A 24,849-nucleotide genomic window follows, 5' to 3' on the forward strand; every position below is an offset into this window, starting at 1 on the left:
CTCTTAGGTCTGGGCTGGAGAAGGCATTGCTTTAGGGTATATATAGTTGTAGTATTGAAGGACATAATATTTGTTTCAAATGATGGGATGAAATAAATAGAACACTTACTATTTTAGCAATTTTGTAATCAGAGCATATCACTGCTTCATTTTAGTTTAACATAATAGATATGACAGAAGTAAATGTAGTAATCACGATTGAAATTTTTTATAAAATTGTGAAAGTCTTAAAAGGTTTCATTTAGAAGTAAAGGAATGGAGTATTTTAGACTTTTTGAAGATTTGCTGCATAACAGACCACCTAATACTTAGTAAAACAAACATTTATTATGTCTCACTATTTTGTAGGTCACCCAGGTGGTTCTTCTGGTTTGAGCTAGCCTGGCCGATGTCTGTGGTTAGCTGGCCTATCTCTGTGGTTAGCTGGCCTATCTCTGTGGTTAGCTGGCCGCTTGGCTGGGCCACATGGTCTGGGACTCACTCACATCAGACAGTCGTCTTGCTGGCTGGCGCAGGGGCACAGGAGCAGAGTGCATCTTTGCTCCATGTGGTCGTCTCATCCTCAGTAGGTTAGTAGGGCTGCTTCATGCGGTGGTCTCAACGTTCCAAAGTGCAACGAGAGAGCGAGCCCCAGTGGGCCTGCACTTTCCAAGTCTCTGGGTTATGTTTGCTGCTGTCTTTTGCTGGCCAGCCCAGAGTCAGTGTGGGGAGGGACTACCCAAGGGCATGAATGTCGGGAAGTGGGAACAAATAGGAGTTATTACTGCACAATCTGCCAAGGTGTGGAATTTGTACATATATACTGTTTAGTCAGTGTCCCTACATTCTGACTTAGCCTTACACTAGCAACAAGAGGTGATAGAATAGAGAAAAATTAATCAGGCTGTCAAAGCTACAGAGTTTTCAAAGAGATAGTTTATAGACCCTTGGTTTCCCTGAAATACTTAATCATTTGACCCCCCCCCCCTTCTACTTTTCTTTTTGAAGCTTTGAGCTATAAAAATAGGGAAGCTTTAATCCTCACTCAATAAATACCCCAAATTGATCTTCAGCAAGGACTATATTCATGTAGAAGGGGTGTCATCATATGGCTATGGCTGTCCATGGAAAGCTCCTATGTGCCTGGGCTGTACGCCCTTTGCATGGGCTCTCTGAGAGTTCTAACTCTCCCCTTGATGTCAGCATTAACACCGTTTTACAGGGAGGAAGCAGACTCACAGAGGCTGGCTAAGTGGCCTGAGGTTATGTAGCTAGAGGCTGGCGGACTACATTTTGAACTCAATTCTTTCTGACCCCACAGCTACAATCAAAGAGTTTCATCCCTAAGATTGGTAATTTTTTTTTTATGCAACATGAAGCCTGTGAGTATTTTATGTCTTCTCTGAAAAACTGGAAACCATGGTAAAACATGAATTGTTTCCCCCTTTCTATTCTTTCCCTACCCTACACCTTCACTCGTTGGACCAAATAACCAGGTTTAATCTGAAACTGATGGATAGCTCAGAATGTAACTTTACTGCTAGTTCCAGGTGTCACTTTTAAATATTTTGGAAATAACCGATCTCTCCATGACTCTTCTGAAGTTCCAAAATAAAATTCAGAATCCTGAGATATCCTGGAACATCTATTCAAAATTTCATTAGAAAATAACCTTTATTTAAAAAATAAACTCTGCTCCCCGCCCCCATCCTCACATGTGCTCCCGTAGCACGTAACCAATAACTGCTCCTACTTATCAGAACGTTGTATTGCCTGGGTGGGCACTGGCAGTGAGCTCCTTGAACACAGAGCCCTTGTCTTTACTGTCTGTATCCCCAGCACCTAGTCCTGGAATGGGAATAGTCCCATATATGTTAACATGCTTTATAGGGGAATTCTATGCCTCGGAAGAAATTCTTTTCTTCTTTTCTTCTCTTCTTCCTTTGATCTGTTTGTCCTCCATTTAGTTCTTCCTCCTTTCTGAAAATCATTTTCCTTTCTCTTTCTGTCTGTCTCAGTTCTTTAGCTTTCCATTTCCCCCACCAGCTCAATAGTCATTTTTTGTTTGTTTTACTGTTAATCCTCACCTGAGGATATTTTTTCCATTGATTTTTGAGAGAATGGAAGGGGGTGGAGGGATGGAGGGCCCAGAAAGAAACATCGATGTGAGAGAGACACATCAATTGGTTGCCTTTGCACAAGCCCCTACCGGAACTGGGGACAGAACCTTCAACCCTTGTGGGGAGCAGGTGGGCAGGGAGAAATACTCATCCATTGAGCCACACTGGCCAGGGCTCATTAGTCATTTTTTATATTCATTATATGTTGACATGATAGTGTCTTGCATATATTGAGTTAAATAAAATGTATTATTAAAATTAGTTTCACCTTTTTATTTTTACTTTTGTAATGCGACTATTAGACAATTTTAAATCATATGTAGTTGCTCTAGAGAATCTATATCTAGGTTAATTCATTCATGCAAGTTCATAAAAACAGTTGTTTTTCTTTTAATTCCATGGATCTGTTGGACTAAAGATCCCTTAGATCACCACCGTCCACTGGCATAGTGCTGCCTGTCCCTCCTCCCCCACTACCAAAAGTTCATGAGAAGGAATGGGAAGAATTTATCTTGCTTTTAATGATGCACATAGAATTTTCTCTACTGGTATAAGTATGCCTGGAATAAAAGTACAGTTGACGTTTAAATTATTTTCACGAGCGAAAAGGAAGCACCAGGGTGGCTAATGTAAATCAGAGGATACACTATTTTCTTTGGAACGTTTTGGTTCTTGCATTTTGGAACAGGTGTGGCCACTGTTGAAAGAAACAGTGGAGTCATACTCAGCATGATCATAAGGAACTGGATTCAGTATAATCGATACAGAAATAAACTTGGTGTATTTGCTTTTTCTTTCTGGTTCAGGGAAGAAATAATGTTTTCTACTGAACTATGATGTAATAGGATAAGGGTAATTGTGTTTAAAATAGCCTCCCAACATCCTCTTTTGGCTTTTAGAATTCCAAAGTAAGTTTGCTGTGGATCACTGAGGAGTAATTATATTAATCAGAGGTCAGCCATCTTTTTTTGCCTTTGGCACAGAGTGAGAAATGCCCACTTCCAGTGCCTTTGGGTCGGGGTGGTGGTGTCACCAGCCACCATCTCATGAGGGTGGAATGGGTGCTGGCTAGCGCTGCCTGAGATGGGTCACTAGGGGTGGAATCCCAGACTAGCAGCTACAGTTTTGTACAGACAGGAGGGGGATTGTGCTGGTGGTTACCAGCTCATGCCAATGACAAGCACCGTGTTTGCCACTTGGGGTATGAATGCCACAGGTGGACAGTGCTTTGTAAGGACACGGTCAAGTCCATGTTACAGGACACTTTCCTGTAATCGTGTGTTAAGTGAGCCCCTGGAATTTGAGAGATGAGTTGAAGAAATCTCTTGAAGTCTAAACTGATATGACATTTTAAAATTAGGAAAACAACCAGTTCTGAAAAGATCTACCGGATTATAGCTAAATGGAATATGGAAGACATGTCAGAGAGAGGCTAGGAGGGGGTTGGGATAATGCAATGTTGATTCAGAAAGAAGCCTTGGACAATCATTGATTGAATTTCACTGTTTACCATTTGTTTTTTTAAAATGGGAAAATGACATCTCCCATAGCTGTTTGGAAAGTTGATTGATATTTGTAACATGGTTTGATATTTTTCATAAAGTGTTCAGTAAGAGCCAGATGTGTCATCAGAACTTAAATGTCTAAAATAAACTAGCCTGAACCATCTTGAATAGATAGATATTAAGCAGTTCTGTGTCTTTGGTATCAGTTATACTTAGTAAGGGAGTTTATATTTTTTAAAGAAAGTTCCATGTTACTTCTAATTTTTTTTGAATATTAGCTATATACTTGTGCTCTTTAGCTGTTAACTTGAGCTTCAATATGCTTTATAGATAGAGAAGATCAGTCACTTACGGAGAACTATTAACTAGCACAGCCAGCCAGGCAGTTAAATACACTTCAAAATGCTTCCTGCCAAGAACGATGCCTTTTGCAAATATTTGAGATGTTTGTTCTCAGTTGTAATTTATTAGTGAACCTGTGTCCTCATAGCAATTCCTTGGGAGGTACAGAAGACAAAGCTAAAAAGCAAGCATGTGAAATACGTTCATAATATAGCAAGGGAAAAAAAGCTTTCATTCAAGGCTACTTATAGATAGACTCAGTAGTATGTGTGCTTGTTGCCTATTTAACTTCACATAGTACCACTTCTGGCCACGCTAAGTAATCTGACAGAATGTCCTTTTACCAGGCTTTTCCTTGTGAAGTGCATACAGCACTGCCACCTTGTTGCCAAAGTTTCCTCTGACTTGAATGTGCTTTCAAAAAATCAAGTGAGTGCCTGTAGAGAAAGAGAGCTTACTCTTTCTTTGTCAGTACTTGCAAAAACAACTTAAAAGAAGTTAGTATCATTGGACTGAATTCGGTAATTAGCATAATCATGATGCTGTGTATTGTTCACCAGAGCACGCCCCTTGGCCAAATTTCCCATTAAGAGGACACCGACGTTGTCCTAGTGAATAAATCCAGGCACACATGATGCGAATCAGCTAGTTCCTGCTTGCCGCTGGGGTGCTGTTAATTTTAGCCAGGGTTTGTTCTATGGGTTGTAAAACTGTTTACTCAAGTCAAAGTTAGTAAGCTGAAATGTGACTTCTCCGGCCAGCATGATAGGATATCTATTTTAGACTTCAGATTGTGTTCACGAGCGAGCGGGAGAGCAGTCTTCTGAAGAATCGCGGCTCAGATTTCCTTTGAAAGTACTTGTAAGTACTGGGAGAATTTTTAAGAGTTCTCTTTGTTCTTTTCTCCTTAAATCTTCTTAATGTTACTATAATAGTCATTTTTAATTTCGTAGGAAAACCAGAAGCTTTGGGGTGAGTGCTTTAGAGGATTCTAAGAATGGTGGCAAGAGGTTTTTCTACAAGAAACCTGCTTTATTCCGTTTTCCCAAGAGAAAGTATTTGATTCTTACTATTTTTATCTTTGCAAGGCAATCTGTAAATGATTACTTATTTTATCTGTTAAAGTATTCGAGTAATGGAAATGGTTGTATCACTGAGCTTTACTTTCTATGGTAACCTAATTTCTGTGTGTGTGTATTATGTTAAAAGGATTCCTTTATATTATACTTACCCTGAGCTACAAGCTTATGGTCCAGAAATAATGAGAGAGTCAAATGTAATTTTGTAAAATGTGTAAATGGACAGTTTTTATTTTTTAGGGAGGATTTTGTACTCAATAATAAATCCATATATTCCTAAGGAGAAGCAGTTAAGTAAAATACTTTTAGAATGAAGGCTTTAGAAAGTAATTGAAAGCATCCTCTGCAAGTTTGAGTTAGTTATCTAAATTAATCAAGGGCCATGAAGTTCTCTAATTTTAACTGCTCTGAATTTAACAAGTATTGCCAGTGTCAATTTGGACTGAAGAACACTAAAGGTTTTAATAATGAATATTTTAAATTTGAATCACCTTGTTTAATTTGAAGTGTTTTAATTCAGAGAACACGAACTCCATGCCAAAACAACTTGCTTATAACAGAGAGCCTTTGTAAAGGAATTTCTTTATCAGTTAATTGTAAATTATATCCCCTCCAGGAATATTGATTTTAATGAAACAATTCTAATAGGCTGTGTAGTAGCTGCTTACCAGGCGTCCCTGTCTCTCCTCGCTATGAACAAGGAGGGAGGCATGCCCTCAAATGCCATTTTCCCATTTTGAAAGCTTTATTTAATGACTTCTTTGTTATTATGTATTGTTTGATTTTAAATCCAAATGACCTAAGGTGTCAACAATGAAAGGAAGTGTTTCAGTGCTACAGTTAGTAGGAAAAGAATGTAAGACGGGAAAAAAGAACTGAGTTCTTGGCTATTTTTGGAAATTTTTAAAAAAAACTTTAAGATTTTATTGAAGAGAGATTTGCAGTCCAGATTAATTGTAATTATCACAAAACATCTGTAATATCATCTTCAGCAGTAAAAAAAAAGACTTTGTTCCAGCATATTCTTCATAATATATACTTTATTCAAAGAAAATAACCATTCTTATTCTTACTTTTAGTTGTCAATAAGGCGCCATCCAAATCTCAGTGGAGTGTTTTTAAAGGTACACTGTTTTTACTACTCGGAAGCATGTGTTCTTTTAAGAGTCTCTAAAAAGGCTCATGAATACTTCCAGAGTGTTTGTTTTAATGATTTATGGGCTGTGAGAGAGTGATACAGGTGAATGAAAAAGGAGATAATTTTTATTATGTGTCGGTGTCAGGATTTCTCATGTTTGCTGGTGCTGTGGCTCTCTGCTTCTTCTTAGCCTGTGTGCCTGATGAAGTGATACTGGTTATGGTTCCTTCATGAGTAGAGGCTCTGTTGACTAGTTGTGACCTTGGCCATGACGGTTCACAATGAGCTCAACTCAGTCACAAATGCGGGTCCAGATGCTGAGAAACACAGGCGGCTTTGTGGCCTGTAGAAATGTCCAGGAGCCCATGGTCTCAACCATGTGCTGTGCCCTCCTGCACCTCCATCACCATCGCTGTCATGGTCGTTAACTTTGTGCCTATCTGTCCTCTAGTCCTGTTTCAGTTACTTTCAGTGGTGGCCTGCCCTCTCCTCCTACTCCTTTACCTCTTAAAATAGTCACAAACCAGAGGCTCTGACAGAGTTGTTCCTGACTGCAGTAGATTTATTTGCTGTTACTTTATACCAAATAACTAGCCTTCTGCTCTGAAGCTTTGAGGGACTTTTTAGGGAAGTAAAGAGCAATCTTTTCTCTGCATCTCCTTCATCCACATGAGGTTTTTAATAGGTAACTTGGCTGCATAGCTATATGGGAACTTACATTATCTAACAGGTTCCCTTTGTTTTGGAGCCTAATGCAAATGCTCAGTGATCACATCTCTAGAATGTTCTCTTTCAAAAGGTTTTGTAGGAACAGGCTTTGCTATATTGAGTTTCAACTGTTTTATCTAAAATGAAAGAACTGTGAGCAGAGGGATGCCTTCCACTTTGCCTATCTTGTATATAAGTAAGTGGTAGGATCTGCCTGTGGGCAGGAATGCTGATTTCTCCTGGAAATACTGGCTCTGTTGTTATTATTTAGCATGTATTAAGCACCCCCAGAGCACATACAATGCACAAAGAAAGCATAGTTCCTTCTCTCAAAGAACTCACATGCTAAAATTAGGGAGGACACAGAGGCTGGGTCCTTGACATACACACTGAGTACACTGGCAAAAAGAATATGGAGATGAAGAAAAGGAGAACAAGATGGTGTGGGAAGAGTCAAGGAAAGCTTGTGGGTTAGCTTTCAGTTCATGTGGACTTCTGCCCAATTGGATTAGGACAGACTGCAGTGCCACTTGGGGTGCTGATCGTCTCTCTTCCAACAGCTGGGCAAGTGATGAAAATGAGTGAGAAGACTGACCCCAGAAGCCTTTAAAGCCTTATCCACAACTCCTGTTCTCTATTACAGTGTCCCCACAAAGGGAAGGAGTTTCAGTAGTTTGACTTACACCTGGAACTGGTACTGTCATGTGAAGTAGGTCAACTTGATATCTTACCAAGTCCAATAAATATAAGAAGAGTCTTTCTCCGTATAATTATCTTTGGATAGAATTCTGAATTTGGGTTCCAGATTTTCTCTCCCCTCCTGAACTGATATGCAATATAACAATTTACTTGTCTCTGTACTGGTTTAGGATGTTGAGTCAGCTGTTAAATTAGAGAAGTGCTTTGAGCACCTCAGAAGAAAGGCATTATGAAGGTCAACGAAACATTACTGCAGCTCATAAAGGAGTCAGAAGAGCATGAATCAGAAGGGAGCTTATAAGGCAAGCTTGGGTATTGGAGATTAAGAAACAGGAGTATACTGTATGAATCTGTGAGTCATTTTCCCCTTTATCCTCAGCCTCAGCCAGCCTCTGACTAAGGATCTGGGCCTAGTTCATGTCTCTACAACTAAAAGAGACTTGGAGAGAGCTCAACAAAGAACCTTTAAAAATGATTAAAGGGTTGAAAAATGATACCTATAATAAGATGTTAGGGAACTTCTATTATTTAGCCTGGAGGGGAAAAATGGCTGGGGACTCTTGAATTGTTATTCAAGTATATGACTACCTCAATACCAAGGAATAATGAACAACTGGTATCTATTTCCATGGCAAATATAAGAGTTCAGTCCAGTAAGGGTTAGGTTAGAACCAGAGTCCTAATATGCGGTCCCGGTACCATCAGTGCCAGTACCACCTGGAAACCTGTGAAAATGCACATTCTCAGGCCCCATCCACCAGCTACTGATTCAGAAACTGGGAGGGGGCCCAGAAATCTGTGTTTTAACAAGGCCCCCCAATGATTCTGATGCACATTAAAGTCTGAGGATCACTAAATGAGATATGAAAAAGAGTATTATAAAACAGAATTTGGATCCTGAAATCATCCAAAAATGGGCTTTTATTTCTTGGCAATGTTTTCAGTATTCTCTCTGAAGTCAGGAGATAGGTGACCTCTCAAAGTCCCGTCTAGCTCTGACTTTGCTCTGGATTTCCTCTGGCACTTACAGAAGATTAATAATCAACCAGGAGAATTTTGCAATTACTTTTCTGAACTTAGTAGTTAAGGCAGTGCCCATTTCAAATGAGAATCAAATGAGATAATATGATAGTAGGAACGTTGTGTTACCACAGGTATCCTACTTATCACAATGTTGTTTAATAGACCCCTTCTTCCCCATGTGACTTTTTCACAGTCATCGGAAGGGAAATTAGGGCAGAGGTCAAAACGAGGAGCCCCTTGATGTTAGCCTGTGATCATTTCATGTTGCAGACCAATGGCTAGATCAGTCCGTCGCCTTATGAATGCCATTTCAGAGGAGAGGTAAGCTGTAGGGAAAGTTTGACTTTGCTCCATTTTCCCAATTCTGTCATTTCCAGAGGAGGGGAAGTTGGTGGGTGAGCAGTTTTAACCAGCTGCAGGAATAGCATTCCTCACCCCTGCGGTGGTGAATTCCATTGGGCACCCTGGAAGGAGGGGCGAAGTGGGGGGATCCCAAGAGGATGCAAAAATACAGGATGACACGTTAGAGGTGGAGGATAGGGAACTATTTCATCTTAACATTTTGTATCTGCAGGAAACAGCCAGTGATACACATTATTGGGGACTTTATACAAATAAGTGGTTATTCAGTTGAATGTCCTCTCCCATGTAATTAATTACCTTGAGTCGGGCAGTTGGCAGTTCTTACCTTTGCAAGACAAAATAGTTATTTCTAAGAGTTCCTCTCGCACCCCCTGCCACTTTTTTTTTTTTTGCACCTGATATAAATGCATTTTAATTTAGTTATGTCTTGGCCCTTTGTATATTTTCCCTTTATGCTTTTGTTTGACAGAATTGTCTTGGGTTGAAAACACAAAGTGCTGAGAGTGTGTCTATTTGTTACACTTTGTATAGCATTTAGTACAATAAAAGCTCTCAGTGATCATAATGAAAAAAGGGTTCTCTGAGGACATGTTTTGCCAGTGCTGTTCAAAAAGTATCCCACAAGTGACGCACTGCTGTCTCCAGCGTAGACGTGCTCTCCCTCGGCCAGGGCCTGTGGCCCTAATGTTTTAACACTAAAAAAATTGGGATAGGAAGAAACCTTGGCTTTTATAGCTGTAATTAATTACACATTTTCAGAGTATTAAAAATTCCTTGAAGTGAGAAAAGACAAATGAAGACATTCTGGCTCAAACTAGTTTGCCTTGTAACGGGAGACAGATAATGGTGGCAAGTGTGTATACCGACACTGTTATACAATCTTGGGACCTTGTTATGTTTGAAGAAACTGACCTCTCAGACATTAAGCTGCCTGCACTGTTTTTCCCTACATCTGTGTCTATTTACAGAGGGTACGAGGCCCTGTGAATGTGGTGGTTGCACACTGATAAGATATGTTTCACTAATCCAGAGGGTAGAGGTAGCTGATTTTTAATACCCTAAATTAGTCTCTGAATATAAAATATTTTCTTGAAAACCTGTAATCGCTCAGTCATTGTATATCCAGTAGGAAAATTCCAAGTGGTCGGTTGATTTGGTTCTTAATGATGGCAGGCAGTGGTGATTTTTATTTCTATATAAAGAGAAATTACCAAATAGCCATTCTTTTTAGGATTTAGCCCTGACAAAAATAATTTTGTTTCTAAAATCAATCTTATATCTAGTCCACATACGGGTCATTAAAAATAAGAGTGGTTAAGTGGTACCTGGTCAGTGTGGCTCAGTGGTTGAGCATTGACCTATGAACCAGGAGGTCATGATTCTATTCTGGTCAGGGTACATGCCCAGGTTGCAGGCTCGACCCCCAATAGGGGGCATGCAGGAAGCAGCTGACCAATGATTCTCTCTCATGTTTGGTGTTTCTCTCTCTCCCTCTCCCTCCCTCTCTGAAATCAATAAAAGTATATTTTTAAAAAAAGACTAGTTTTAAGTGGTTTAGGATAAATTTTGTCTCATTATAGTTGTTCAGTCAAGAAAATTAAACTTGAAGAGAAAGAAGGGGAAAATTTGACTACACAAGAATTACTGACCTAATAATTCAACAAATATCCCCAGAAACAACCTAATAAGAAACTAATTAAATAATATATGGTGTTACCATATAATGCAACACCACGAAGCCATTTAAAATGATGATGCTAGATCTATTTTGAGTAAAACTAGCAGGTTACAAAATACATATGTGTGAACCATTTTTTAATGGGAGGCATTTTTAATGGCTTTCATTCTTTTTTAAACGGTGTCACTTACATGTACATGAAAAAGGAATGCTATCAACCAAATAGAAGCAATAGTTATCTGTAGCAGATGAGCTGACGTGTGATGTTTTACTCTTTGTTTTTAGTTACCTATTTTATATATTTTTCTTCAAGGAGCATATAATACTTAATGTAATAATGAAAAACGTTCTTTTCATAAAAGAACTATGTAATTCATTTTTTTAAAAAATATATTTTATTGATTTTTTACAGAGAGAAAGGAAGAGGGATAGGGAGTTAGAAACATCGATGAGAGAGAAACATCGATCAGTTGCCTCCTGCACACTCCCCACTGGGGATGTGCCCGCAACCAAGGCACATGCCCTTGACCGGAATCGAACCTGGGACCTTTCAGTCCGCAGGCCGACGCTCTATCCACTGAGCCAAACCGGTTTCGGCTGTAATTCATTTTTGTTTTAACTTTTGTATTTTATTTATTTTGGTAGCGGCCTCTCAGTGGTTTATGTGAAGAATGCCTACCCCAATGGATAAAACTAATACACAAAAATGTGCACATAAACAATGGTTATATTGCAATGGTAAGCCAGGAGCATTTTTCCTTGTTTTATTTTCTACTTTTCTGTAGTTAACAAATTTTTATATGCATGAGTATTATTTTTGTAATGAAAAAATCTGACTTATTTTTAAGAAAGAGACTTGAGATCTAGACTCATGGGAAGAGGCCCACACAAGCTGATGTGTAGCCATTATTTGATAATGATTAATCCTGTTAATTCTACAGTGTGAAAGATATTCAGCAAGGGTCTGCTTTCACTACTTACTGTTCTGTATGTTCAATGAACTCTAGTATGATCTCAGATTGTCCAGGATCTCAGGTTTTGTATTGTTTGGAGAGCAAAGGAAAGGAGCTGGTGGATGCAGCATATTTTTAAGCCATTAAAATAATACTTCTGGGGTTAAGATTATCCGTTTAAATATTTAAGGGACTATCATTCTAGATCTTACATATAAAGAATGGTGGAACCATATGCCATAGACCAGCCGTGGGCAAACTACGGCCCGCGGCGGCCCGTTTGAAATGAATAAAACTAAAAAAAAAAAAAAAAAAAAAAAAGACCGTACCCTTTTATGTAATGATGTTTACTTTGAATTTATATTAGTTCACACAAACACTCCATCCATGCTTTTGTTCCGGCCCTCCGGCCCAGTTTAAGAACCCATTGTGGCCCTCGAGTCAAAAAGTTTGCCCACCCCTGCCATAGACCTTAGATAATATTTTGAGTGGTGATGATGAGGGATGATGGAAAGAAAAAGTCTCCTAGCTAGTGTTTCCAAAGCACTTATTTTTGTAGTGTCAAAGTGTATCTCATCATTGTTTACTAAAAGTGACACCACTTTAACAGAGTGCTGGTTCCCTCAATTATTTCTGCCCAGTGCTGCTATGATGACCTTGTGGTCTTCATCTGAAGGTTATTTTGAGTAACTGTGTTAGTACAGTGGCAGTTGATTTAAGAAAATCTTGAGCAAAAACAGTAGGCCTCCCTTTCAGCCCACTTAGTATGGTGACATGTGAGAATAAGTACTTTTGATGGTTATTTAAAGGGTCTCTCTTTGAACTACGTTCCTAAGCGTAGGCCTAAATGAGTGGAACCTGTCACCAGGTTTACCTGGCCATAGAGGTTTAGATTGAGATTGAATTGAATCCACTTTCAGCAGTACTGATACCTTAAACTTTCTTTAAAGCCAAAGTGCCTTAGGAAACCAAATAGAATCTACTATCATGTACTACCTACCATACTTTGGCCTAGCCCTTGGTTCAGAATCTTTGTTACTCATATAGGAGTGTTGTCTGGAATATTTGGAACTAAGAGAACTGGTTTTTCAAATTTCCTTACAAAGAGTGCTCATCTTTTCATCCTCTCCTTTCTTTCTTTCTTATCCTGCCTCTTTCTCCTGCAATTATATTTTAGGAATAATTGTGTAATTCCTCTCTCCACTATTGGCTCCTTGTAGAAGTAAGGACACATATCACATGGATTTATCTTCATTTTCTTTGGGTGGACGAGGGGAAAAGATGTGGGTGAACTATTCAACCCAAGTAGTCAGATATTCAATGGATCAAACACTGTTCCCAGTGAGAATTATGGTAGCCACATCAGCATGTCATCGCTGCCAAGTGATTTCAACTTAGGTGAGTCACAAAGCTCTACTGCACAGGATGAGCACAGATGTAGGAAATGCCACATGTCACCTCAAGATGAAATATAACTGGGTGGTTACGTTTGATTAAAGATGTTTGTTAAGCAAGTTGAGTGGCTCAAAGAAAAAAGAACATCTTTTTAAAAGGGATAGAGCAGATAATATTTCCTGAGACTATAGACTAAGTTAGAAAAGGTAAGAAGACTAGTTGGTGTCTGTCAGGGGAAAGGGTGACTTTTGTAAGAGCCAGAGGAAAATAAATCTCCGCTTAGGACTTGGACTGAGTTTATTTTCTTCCTTTTGGGTAATGTGTTTGTTTTGTTTTTACCTTTATTTGAAGACTAAAAGCAAAAGTAAGAGGATATGAATGTACTCAATATAGTGAGGTGATTGGGAGTTACAAATGGGGACCATCTATTAAAAAGGTTTTTGGGTGTGTGTGTGTGTGTTTTCTTTTTTTAAAGAGTGATTACTGTAGACTTGACTTGAAATTGAAGTGGTGGCTTGAGCAGGAAGAGAGAATTGTAGTGATGTTCTGTCACTTTCTGCTCCAGCCTACTGTGCATAGTTAAGTATCCTTAGGGACTTGGAAGGTAGAGCATCCAGCTACACACCTCTTTCTGACAGGCCTGATTTTTGCCATCTCTAGTTTTGTTTGATTTTTCCCCCCCTGATCTTAGAGTCATAGTGTCTTTAAGCTCCATGGGACTTGTCAGTAACAATTAAATAAATCCAGAATGCTTACTTGAACAAAAATGACTTGAAGCCTGATCCAGAAGAAACTTCTTTTGATCAGGTACAGGCATACCTCGGAGATACTGTGGGTTCAGTTCTAGACCACTCCTAATAAAGCAAATATCCTAACAAAGCAAGTCACATGGATTCTTTTATTTTTCAGTGCATATAAAAGTTAAGCTTACACTATAATCACTATATTGCAGTCTATTAAGTGTGCAAAAGCATTATGTCTACAGAAACAATGTACATGCCTTAATTAAAAATACTTTATTGCTAAAAAAATGCTAACCATCATCTGAGCCTTTAGTGAGTCATGATGTTTTTGTTGGTAGAGAGTCTTGCCTCAATATTGATGGCTGCCGACTGATCAGGGTGGTAGTTGCTGAAGTTTATGGTGGCTGTGGCAATTTTTAGAAATGAGACAATGAAGTCTGCTGCATCGGTTGACTTTTCTTTTCATAACTCTTTCTCTGTGGTATGCAATTGTTTGATAGTATTTTACCCATACTTCTTTCAAAATTGGAGTCAATTATCTCAAACCCCGCTACTGCTTTATCAACTAAGTTTATGTAATATTCTAAGTCCTTCGTAATCATTTCAACAGTTCTCACAGCATTTTCACCAGGAGTAGATTCTATCTCAAGAAACCACTTTTTTTTTGCTCATCCATAAGAAACAACTCCTCATTCATTAAAAATCTACACTAATAAAAGAGAAACATGCAAATTAACCATCACTCTGTCACTCTGCTACACCCACCAGCTAATCAGAGCAACTATGCAAATTAACCCAACAAAGATGGTGGTTAATTTGCATATGCAGGCGTAGAGCGAAGACTGAAGACGACTGAAGATGACGGTGGCCACAGAGCTGGAGTGAGCAGGAGTCTTGGGTTGCTCCCTGCAACGGAGGAAGCCAAGCTTCCCACCGGCCTTGGACTCTGCTCAAGGAGTGGCTGGGGGCCTGGGTCACCAGGGGAAACCCAGGCTTCCAGTCCGCCCTGGGCTCCACTCAAGGAGGGGCTGGGGGCCTGGGCTCCGCTTGAAGAGCTGGGGGAAAAGAAAAAAAAAAGGAGGGGCTGGGAGCAGCCGGAGCAGAGAAGCCAAGCCTCACTGCTGCGGCCAGACCTAAGGCCTGGGTCCTGAGTGCCAGAGGAAAACCGGTGCTGGCAGCCAGGGGAAGGAAGGCCTATTGCGTGAATCTTTGTGCAACGGGCCACTAGTTATAAGATTGCAGCAATTCAGTTACATCTTTAGGCTCCATTTCTAATTCTAGTTCTCTTGCTATTTCTACCACATCTGTAATTAATTCCTTCACCAAAGTCTTGAACTCCTCGGTCATCCACGAAAGTCGGAATCAACTTCTCCCAACCTCCTATTAATATTGATATTTTGACCTCTTCTAATGAATCACAGGTGTTCTTAATGGCATTTAGAATGGAATCCTTTCCAGAAGATTTTCAACAGATCCATCAGAGGAATCACTATCTATGACAGCTATAACGTTACCAAATGTATTTCTTTAATAAGACTTGAAAGTTGAAATTATTCCTTGATCCATGGGCTGAAGAATGGATGTTGTGTGAGCAGGCAGGAAAACAACATTAAACTTGTACATCTCCATTCAAGCTCTTGGGTCCATGTCAGTGAGCAATAATATTTTGAAAGGAATATTTCTTTGTGAACAACACGTAGGTCTCAACAGAGGGCTTAAAATGTTCAGTAAACTATGTTGCAAAGAGATGTGTTGTCATCCAGGCTTTGTTGTTCCATTTACAGAGCATAGACAGAGTAAATGTAACATAATTTTTAAGCACCTTCGGATTTTTTGAATGGTAAATGAGTATTGGCTTCAACTTAAAGTTACCAGCTGCACTAGCACGTAATAAGAGAGTCAGCCAGTCCTTTGAAACTTTGAAGGTAGGCATTGACTTCTCCACTCTAGCTATGAAAGTCCTACATGGCTTCTTCCAATAGAAGGCTGTTTTATCTACATTGAAAATTTGTTGTTTAGTATATCCACCTTCATTAATTATCTTAGCTAGATCTTCTGGATAACTTGCTGCAATTTGTATATTAGTACTTGCTGCTTCACCTTACACTTTCATGTTATGGAAACATCTTTCCTTAAACCTCATGAACCAACCTCTGCTAGCCTTAAACTGTTCTGCAGCTCCCTCGCCTTCTCCCAGCCTTTGTAGAATTGAAGAGTTAGGGCCTTGCTCTGGATTAGGCTTGGACTTAAGGGAATGTTGTGGCTGCTTTGATCTATCCAGCCAAAGTACGAAAACTTTCTCTATGTCAGTCAAAAGGCTGTTTTTATGTTCTTATCCTTAAAAGTAGCACTTTTAATTGCCTTCAAGAATTTTTTTTTTTTTCCATTCACAATTTGGCTGTTTGGCACAGGAGTTCAAGCTTTCAGCCTATCTTCAAGATGCTTTTAAGTATTAGAATGATACCTCTTTTAAAAAGTTTAATCTTTATTGTGTTTTGAAAGGAAATGATCCCAGTAGGCAAGACTATAATAAGAAAGATTTTGTTTTCTATCTCCCCATTAAATACTAAGTAGTGAACTTCCAAAAAAAACCTCAGCGATCAAATTGGATTCAGCTATGTAAAAGCAATATGGATATAAAGGTATCTTTAAAAAAAAAAAAAAAAAAGCAAATCCTGATCACTTAAAAAAACGTTACAGTAAAGTCTACTTTTTCTGGTATACAGCTCTATGAGTTTTTACACATGTTCAGGGTTTTATTACTACCAAACAGACAGGATACATAATAATCCCAACTCTACAAAGGGTTTCCTTGTATAGCTCCTTTATACTTAGACCTTCCCTTCATCCCTTACTTCCTGAACTGTGAAAGTAGTCTCTAAGCCCCCCACATGGTAAAGGCTGAAAATCTAACTAGCTAAGGGGGCTTAAGTACAATTTTTGACCATTAAGTGGCTTTTGTTGTCCCATGGGTGACCCCTAGCAAGCCAGACTAAAATATAAATACGAAGGGGAAAAAATGGGAAAAGGGACATCAACAGCTGCACCTGTAGGAAAGACTTCACAAAATTGGCTTCAACCAAATAAGAACAACAAATCTCCGGGGGTGTAGGGTGGGGTGGGGATATCAGTACAGAGTTGCTACAATATATTTTCTAAAATATACAGTTTTTAACACAAATTTTTGAGACGTAAAGAAACTGGAAAGTGTGATGCATAGACAGTAGTAATAAAACAGACAATAGAGATGACTGCTTTTGAGGGGACCCATCTATTGAACATAGAGGACAAAGACTTCAAAGCAACTATTACAAATATGTTCAAAGACTTAGAAGAAATTATTCTTAAAGAGCTAAAGGAAGCTGTGGTATCAGTGACTCATCAAATAGAGTCTGTCTTTAAAGAAATAGAAATGATTTTTTTAAAAAAGGACCAAATGCAGATGGGACATCAAAAGCACAAGCAAATATAAATTGAACATCAAAATTAAAAGCTGTACATCAAAGGACAAAATCAATGAAATGAAAATATGTCCACATAATGGGAAGAAATATTTGCAAATCATATATCTGTTAAGCCTTAACAGTTAAGGGGTTAGTATCAAGAATATATATGTAAAGAACTCCTGTAACTTGATAGCAAGGAAACAAACAACCTGATTAAAAAATAGGCAAAGACTTGAATAGACGTTTCTCCAAAGAAGATAGACAGATGGCCAACAAGCACATGAAAAGGTCTTCACCATCAATAATTATTAGAGAAATGCAAATTGAAACCACAATGCGATATTACCTCCTACCCATTAGGATGGCTACTATTACAAAATAAAACAGAAAATAACATGTTGGGGAGGATGTGGAAAAATTGGAACCTTTGGGCACTGTTGGTGGGAGTGTAAAATGGTGCAATCACTGTGCAAAACAGTATGGTAGTTCTTAAAAAAGTTAAAAACAATTACATATATATGACCCAGAAATTCCACTTCTGGGTATATACCCAAAATAATTGAAAGCAGAGACTTGAAGAGAGATTTGTACACATTTTAATAGCATACTCACAATAGCCAAAAAGTGGAAGCAACCCAAATATCCATCGACTAATGAATGGGTAAACAAAATGTCACACACACACACACACACACACACACACACACACACACACAGTGGAATATTATTTAACCTAAAAAAGGAAGGAAATTCTAACTCATGCTAAAACATGGATGAATTTTGTAGATATTATGCTAAGTGAAATGAGGCAGTCACAAAAAGACAAATACTGTATGATTTTAAGTACATCATTCTTAGAGTGGTCAGATTCATGGTGATAGAAAGTAGAATGAGTTGTAAGGGGATGAGGTGAGGGGGAATGAGAAATTATTGCTTAATGAGTATAGAGTTTCTGTTTTTTATAAGATGAGAATCTGTAGATGTGATGATGTTTGCACAATGTGAATGTATTTACTGCCATTGAACAGTATAGTTAAAAATTGTTAAATGGTACATTTTATGTGTACTTTACCACAATTACACTTTTAAAAAAAAAGAAATTTTGGAATTGCAAAGTACAATAACCAAAATGAAAAACTTGCCAGAACCGGTTTGGCTCAGTGGATAGAGCGTTGGCCTGCGGACTCAAGGGTCCTGGGTTCGATTCTGGTCAAGGGCATGTACCTTAGTTGTGGGCCCATCCCCAGTAGGGGGCGTGCAGGAGGCAGCTGATCGATGTTTCTCTCTCATCAATGTTTCTAACTCTCTATCCCTCTCCCTTCCTCTCTGTAAAAAAATCAATGAAGCCAAAACTAGTTTGGCTCAGTGGATAGAGCATCGGCCTGCGGACTGAGGGGTCCCAGGTTCGATTCCGGTCAAGGGCATGTACCTGGGTTGCGGGCACATCTCCAGTAGGAGATGTGCAGGAGGCGGCTGATCGATGTTTCTCTCTCATCGATGTTTCTAACTCTCTATCTCTCTCCTTTCCTCTCTGTAAAAAATCAATAAAATATATTTTTTAAAAAATCAATGAAAACATATTTTTAAAAAACTCACTAGATGCCCTGGCTGGTTTGGCTCACTGGATAGAGCATCAGCCTGGGGACTGAAGGGTCCCAGGTTCGATTCCAGTCAAGGGCATGTACCTTGGTTGCGGGCACATCCCCAGTAGGGGATGTGCAGGAGGCAGCTGATTGATGCTTCTCTCTCATCGATGTTTCTAACTCTCCATCACTCTCCCTTCCTCTATGTAAAAAATCAGTAAAATATATTTTTTAAAAAAAACTCACTAGAGAAGCTCAATTGTAGATTTGAGTTGTCAGAAAAAAGAATCAGCAAACTTGAAGATAGAGTGCTAGAGATTATGCAGTCTGAAGGACAAAAAGAATAAAGAATGAAGAAAAATGAACAGAACCTCAGAAAAATATAGGCCACCATTAAGTATGCCAATAAGAATACCAGAGGTAGAAGAAAGGGGCAGAAAAATGTTCAAAGAAGTAGTGGCTGACAACTTCCCAAATTTGATGAAAACCACTCATGTACATATTCAAAACACTTAAACTCCAAGTAGGATAAACACAAAGAGATCCACACCCAGGCATATCATTGTCAAAATTTGAAAGACGATGTATGACAGAAAATATGGAAAGCAGCAAGAGAGAAGTGACAACACATGTGAGGTAACCCTAGTAAAATTAACAGCTGACTTCTCATCAAAAAGAGTAGAGGCCAGAAGCCAGTGAGAAGACAAACCAAAGGGCTGAAAGAATTCCATATCCTGCAAAGCTGTATTTCAAAAGTGAAGGTGACATAAAAACATTATAAAGTAAATAAAAACAGAATTCATTGCTAGCAGATCTGTCTCACAAGAAGTACTAAAAAAGAGGTTCTTTGGGCTGAAAGTGACACTGGACAGTAATTTAAATACACATACATGAGAGCTCCAGTAAAGGTAATTAAATAGGTAATGATAAAAGAGTATTATTGCATACTTCTTTTTCTTTCTCTTAATTGATTTCAAACATTACTAAAGAGCTTCTTGTGTCTGGCTGCTTTCTAGTTATTATAAGAAAGTTCTTTAGTTCACATCAAGCATCCTCCCTAGCTCTTAAGTTTTCTAAAGGAAAAGCAGGCAAAGGGAGCTACTGACTTGCCCAAGAAAGTTTATCTTAAACATACATTAGAGTTAAGGCCAGGAATACCCTCAGAATTAGGAAATAATTTTCTTTTTTAAAAAAATATTTTTTTATTGATTTCAAAGAGGAAGGGACAGAGAGAAAGAGAACAAGAACTATTAATGGGCTGCCTCCTGCAAGTCTCCAACCGGGGATCCAGCACACAACCCAGCCATGCGCCCTGACCAGGAGTCAAACTGCGACCTCCTGGTTCATAGGTTGACGCTTAACCACTGAGCCATGCCAGCTAAGCTAGGAAATCATTTTCAAGGAAATGTTATAAACTGGCTTATATTTCTTATAGTATTTTTAAACTTACTTCTATGGTTTCTTCAAGGTGATGATAACAAGCAAATACTTACGATTTCTTAATTTAGTAAAAAGATTTCCATTTCAGTAGTCTCAGTGGAAGATATAAAGAACTAAATTTTCACCTGACTTACCATCTGATGAAAAATTTTGTGGGTTTATTGCCTTGTTTAGACTGTTTACACTCTTAATTTGGCAAGTTATTGGTGGAATTGAATCAGGTTTGCAGATGAAGCTCTTCAAAGACTTCCCTACATTGCAAAAAAGGAAAAGTCTGACTAAATCAATTTAATAATTATTTGCCCCCTGGTGCCTTTTTTGCTGCCTAAGAACTATTGCTTAACCACCTCTGGAATGAGAACAAGAAATATGGGACTATAAGTTAAGCATGGAAAATAGTTAAGATAATAATCTTCATCTATCAACTCTTCTGTTTAGATTAATGTTCTATTAATAGAATATCAAGAATCAATGTTTTTATAAGTATCATTCATATTTTTATTGAGCTTTTAGTGTAATTGGAACAATTGGCAGATATGTATGTAAGAACCAAGATATCTGTTTAGATACATAGTTCCATTTTAAACTGTGACTTAAGGGAAAGTATTTTCCTAATATAGCTCTTGGGATGGAGCCAAACAGTCCAACACTTAAGGGCACAGAATTGGAACAAGTCATCCTAGTTTTGCCATTTGATAGAAGTGATGTTAAGTGATTTGCTCATGAAAACTAACCTATTTTTGGTTATGAGAGCAGGAAAAAATTACCTAGACTATTTGGGGAAGGGGGAATCTATCTATAGTGCATACAGAAAGGGAAAATGTGTAGCAGCTATTTCTATCTTAGAGTGGGAATAAATGTATAAAGTTCAACTAGTTTTATTCCTTGCTTCCAAGCAATGTTTTACCTAGAACACTCCAAGGAACAAGGTGGTAATATCTATTTAAAAAATCTCTACTGCAGGTAATTCCACATTGCCAGTGGGAGATCACTTCCGTGTGCAGCAACCTATTCAGTTACAACTGTTTTTTTCTTAGCCGCGTGTGGCCTTTCTTATTATAATGAAAGACTGCTTGTTATATCTTCAAATTAGATAGAATGTCTAATATGTATTTCCTTACAGGAACTTTTTGTGTGGAGTTATTGAATTGCATATTAAAAATGGGGGAAAAATAAAACTTTCTTACTATAACTCATCATACAGTCATTAAAATTCTATTTGAACATCTCCAGGGAAGTAGCATCTATGCCTCCTGAGACAGTCTTTCAGTTTTTACAAGGTATTTTTCGTGTAGGACATTCTAAATTTTCTCTTTTTTTTCAGGCCAAATCATCTCTTTTAACTTTATTTCATTTAAATTATTTTTGCTTTTTATTTCTTTATCCTTTTAAAAATATATTTACCTAATAGATTCATATAAAGCCTTCCAAAAGAGCAAAAGACTGTGTGGAAAACATCTAAATAACATAAATGCTTTAGAGCCAAAAAGAATTTAAATGTCAGAATGACAAAAATGTAGGAGAGAGAGTGATTATAACAGGAATGAGGCCTGGAGACAAAAAATGGTTTTGAAGGGCTGAGTCGACAGGATCTGCAGTGGAAACTTTAGATAGAGGACCAAAATAAGTTTGTTCGAGTTTCATAAATTCATGAAGGCCGTTGATTGCACTTGCTCAAGAAAGGGTCAGTAATTTCCACCCTCTCTCCCCACAGAGCAATCCTGTGGTTCATTGTTCTAGGCTAAACTGCCTCTTCCTAATCCTGTGGTCTCTGGTTGGTGTAGAGAATAGAGTTGGAAAGGAATTAAAGATACCATCTAATCTTGAAAACTTCCAAGGATGAAGGCTCTGCAGCATTCTTAATAATCCATTCTCTTTATCTCCCTTTTCTCTTTCTCTGTTGTCTCTGCCTCCCCATCCCCAGCTTAGGCCAGCAGCCCAAGGAATCTCAACTCCCAGAATAGGAGCTAGCATCGTTAAGAAGGCCTGATGAATGTCAACCAGGAGCATCACTTCCTAGTGTGAAAGTACCGCCTGTGTAGTAAATAGATAATGCATTTAGGGACTCATTATCTAACTTACACTTTCAGTTATGACAGTCACATCTTCAAAATTACCAAAATTGGATTAGAGGACTTCCAAGTCCCTTCAAACTCTAATGTTCTATGATCCTCTTATTCTGTGAACCAAAGTAGGAGTAAATAAAAGTTATAGGTTGTTTCTTGTAAGCATTAACCTCAAATACTGTTTTAGTAAAAAAGGCCTGCAAAGTATTTGGCTCCATCAGGACGTTTTCTTATTATTTGGGTTAAATTCAATCCGGATGGCCAACCCTCAAGTGAAGCATAAGGAAGATTAGGGAAGAATCCTAGAGAAAGACCAAGTGTGACTGAGGATGGACCTATGGAATCCTGCAAGTGGAAATATGATAGAAGGCTCTAAAACCATGCTGAGACTGAGTATTCAGACACCAGAACAAAGGGAAATTCTTGAAAGGGAAAAAATAAGGTAAAAAAAAGAGAATAGAAGATGTATTTTCAGTCTTAAATTGTAGATAGTAAGCTTGAAGAATTGTCTGAGAGGCCTAGGCTGAAAACAAAACAATTTCATGTGTTTATTAGCAAAAACTAAGCATATTTTGGTGGTACATTCCTAACTTTTTAAAAAGTATACTTTTCTTTGTAGTGTTTTTGAGTTTTGAAGGTTTGTGTTTTTTTTCCCTAATGATAAAAGTGGTAATTGCTCATGGTAGAAAAATTTGGATAATATTTAAAAATGTAAAGAATACCTAGAGAGAGCCACTCTTAATCTTGGGCATATTTCTGTAGAGTCTTATTGCCAGTGCATTTGTAAACACAATTGAAATTATATGGCACGTACCATTTTGTGTACTGAATTTTATTTAGTATTACTATGTTTCAATGTGAGGAAAACTCTCCAGTTAATCCATTTTAGTGACTACATAATAGTTCATCTCCTGTCCGGGGACAGTTAAATAGTTTCCTCTTTTTCATGATTATATGATAATGTTTTTATTTTCCCATATGAAAATAAATGCTGTTACTTAAAACTCTTTCAATTATTTCTAACTATACTTAGGGGAGTAACATTACAGAACTGATTTTAGAGTTGGTCAACAGAGTTGCAGACCACAGTGACATTATTGCTTGTTCATACTCTCATTTACTTTAATGAACCTCCTTGAAGCTTTTAGTATATGAAATGTCTACAAGTCCAGATGTAAAGTATGTTCAATCCGTGGTCCCCATAGTAGGGTGATTTCCAGCTGAAGTGTTCATATTTGCCCTAAACGTGATGCTTAGTAAGTGGTTTCTACCATTTGGGTCCTGCAGAGGCAATGTTGAAGACCTGTCTCCCCAGGAAGGCTTAGCTTTAAGTGCTAAGTGCCCGGTTCGAAGAGAGGTCAGCAGCCTGTCCCAGCAGCAGGTTTTCTCTCTCATCTCTGACCTTGGAAGAGTTGTGTCTGAGGAATTTTCTATTTGCTGTGCTAAGTCAGCCACCTCCTCTAATGGATCTGTTTTTGCTCTTTGCTTCTTGAGCAATTGTTTTAAACAAGGTGTGACAACTTGTCCCCGAGCCCTTGCTCTGTTGGTTGAACTGGCTGGTTTTTCTGTATCTGCATGTTACAGTATTCTTTCATTGAATAAGGGAACTGCTCTTTCTTTTCTTTTTCTTTTTTTAACTATTTAACTAATATAATTTATCCTGGGAACTTGGAGGCCAGGGGTAGACAATGCTGGTAATACAGGAAAGGAAAAATATCAAAAGTGAATATTACCTTTTATGACCAATATTGTTTTCTTTTTCCCCCTCAGTTTTATTGATGTAAAATTGACAAAATTGTAAGTTATTTAAAGTGTATAATATCATGATGATTTGATATATGTATATATTGCAAAAGGCTTCCTCCCATCTATTAACTTATTCATCACCTCACATATTTATATACAGGTGTTACTTTCTAATCACTTTATTGAGGTATAATGTATGTACAGTAAAGTTTGCAATTTCAAGTATATAGTTTCATGAGTTTTGACACACATGAAAAGTAGTGTAACCATCACCGCATCCAAGGTACAGAACAAAAGGTTTCCTGTGTGGACATGTTTTCGTTTCTTTGGGGTATATATGCCTAGGAATAGGACTGCTGGCTTGTGTAAGCATATGCTTTATAGGACACTATCAAACTGTTTTCCAAAGTGGCTTTACAATTTAGCGTGATTTATTTGTTAGCACTTTTTAGAGTTTCTTTTCTCTGCTGCTTCATTTCCTTCAAAAAAGTTCCTGTGCCTTATAATATATGTCAGTCTTTAACCAAAGATAAGGCTAGAGTTTGTACATAGAGGAAGGTGGGCTGGATATATCCACAAACTACTAGAAAGATTTTGGAAACTTAGTAAGTTCTTCCTGTGACTTCAGTGATATCAATAGCTTCCGGTTGCTTGAAAACACTTTGCTTATGTGAGATTTGATTCTGACAATGAACCTGTAAAGTACATGTGTTATTACTGTCCTTACTTTACAGATGGTGAAACAGGATTCAGAGTGTACATGACTTACCCAGTGTCACACTGCTAGTTAGTAGCAGAGCCGAGATTGACCCCAGGGGTCTCTCTGTTAATACTGATAATAGT

The 24,849-nt window shown here is 38.2% G+C and overlaps 1 protein-coding gene across 8 annotated transcripts in view; it reads left to right on the forward strand.

The window, feature by feature from the left end:
* The window catches only part of SLC20A2 (solute carrier family 20 member 2), a 96,136-nt gene that overhangs the window by 22,711 nt on the left and 48,576 nt on the right, over window positions 1-24,849 (forward strand). The window contains exon 1 of one of the 8 annotated variants that reach the window (XM_059685279.1): window positions 8,773-8,914. The exons of the other annotated variants lie outside the window; for them this stretch is intronic. The gene's annotated coding sequence lies outside the window, so the exon portion shown is untranslated. Of the gene's footprint in view, window positions 1-8,772; window positions 8,915-24,849 lie in introns of those variants that run through there. 8 annotated transcript variants of the gene reach the window in all.

The sequence above is a fragment of the Myotis daubentonii genome, chromosome 2 (assembly GCF_963259705.1).
Source record: "Myotis daubentonii chromosome 2, mMyoDau2.1, whole genome shotgun sequence".
In the NCBI taxonomy this organism is placed as follows: Eukaryota; Metazoa; Chordata; class Mammalia; order Chiroptera; family Vespertilionidae; genus Myotis; species Myotis daubentonii.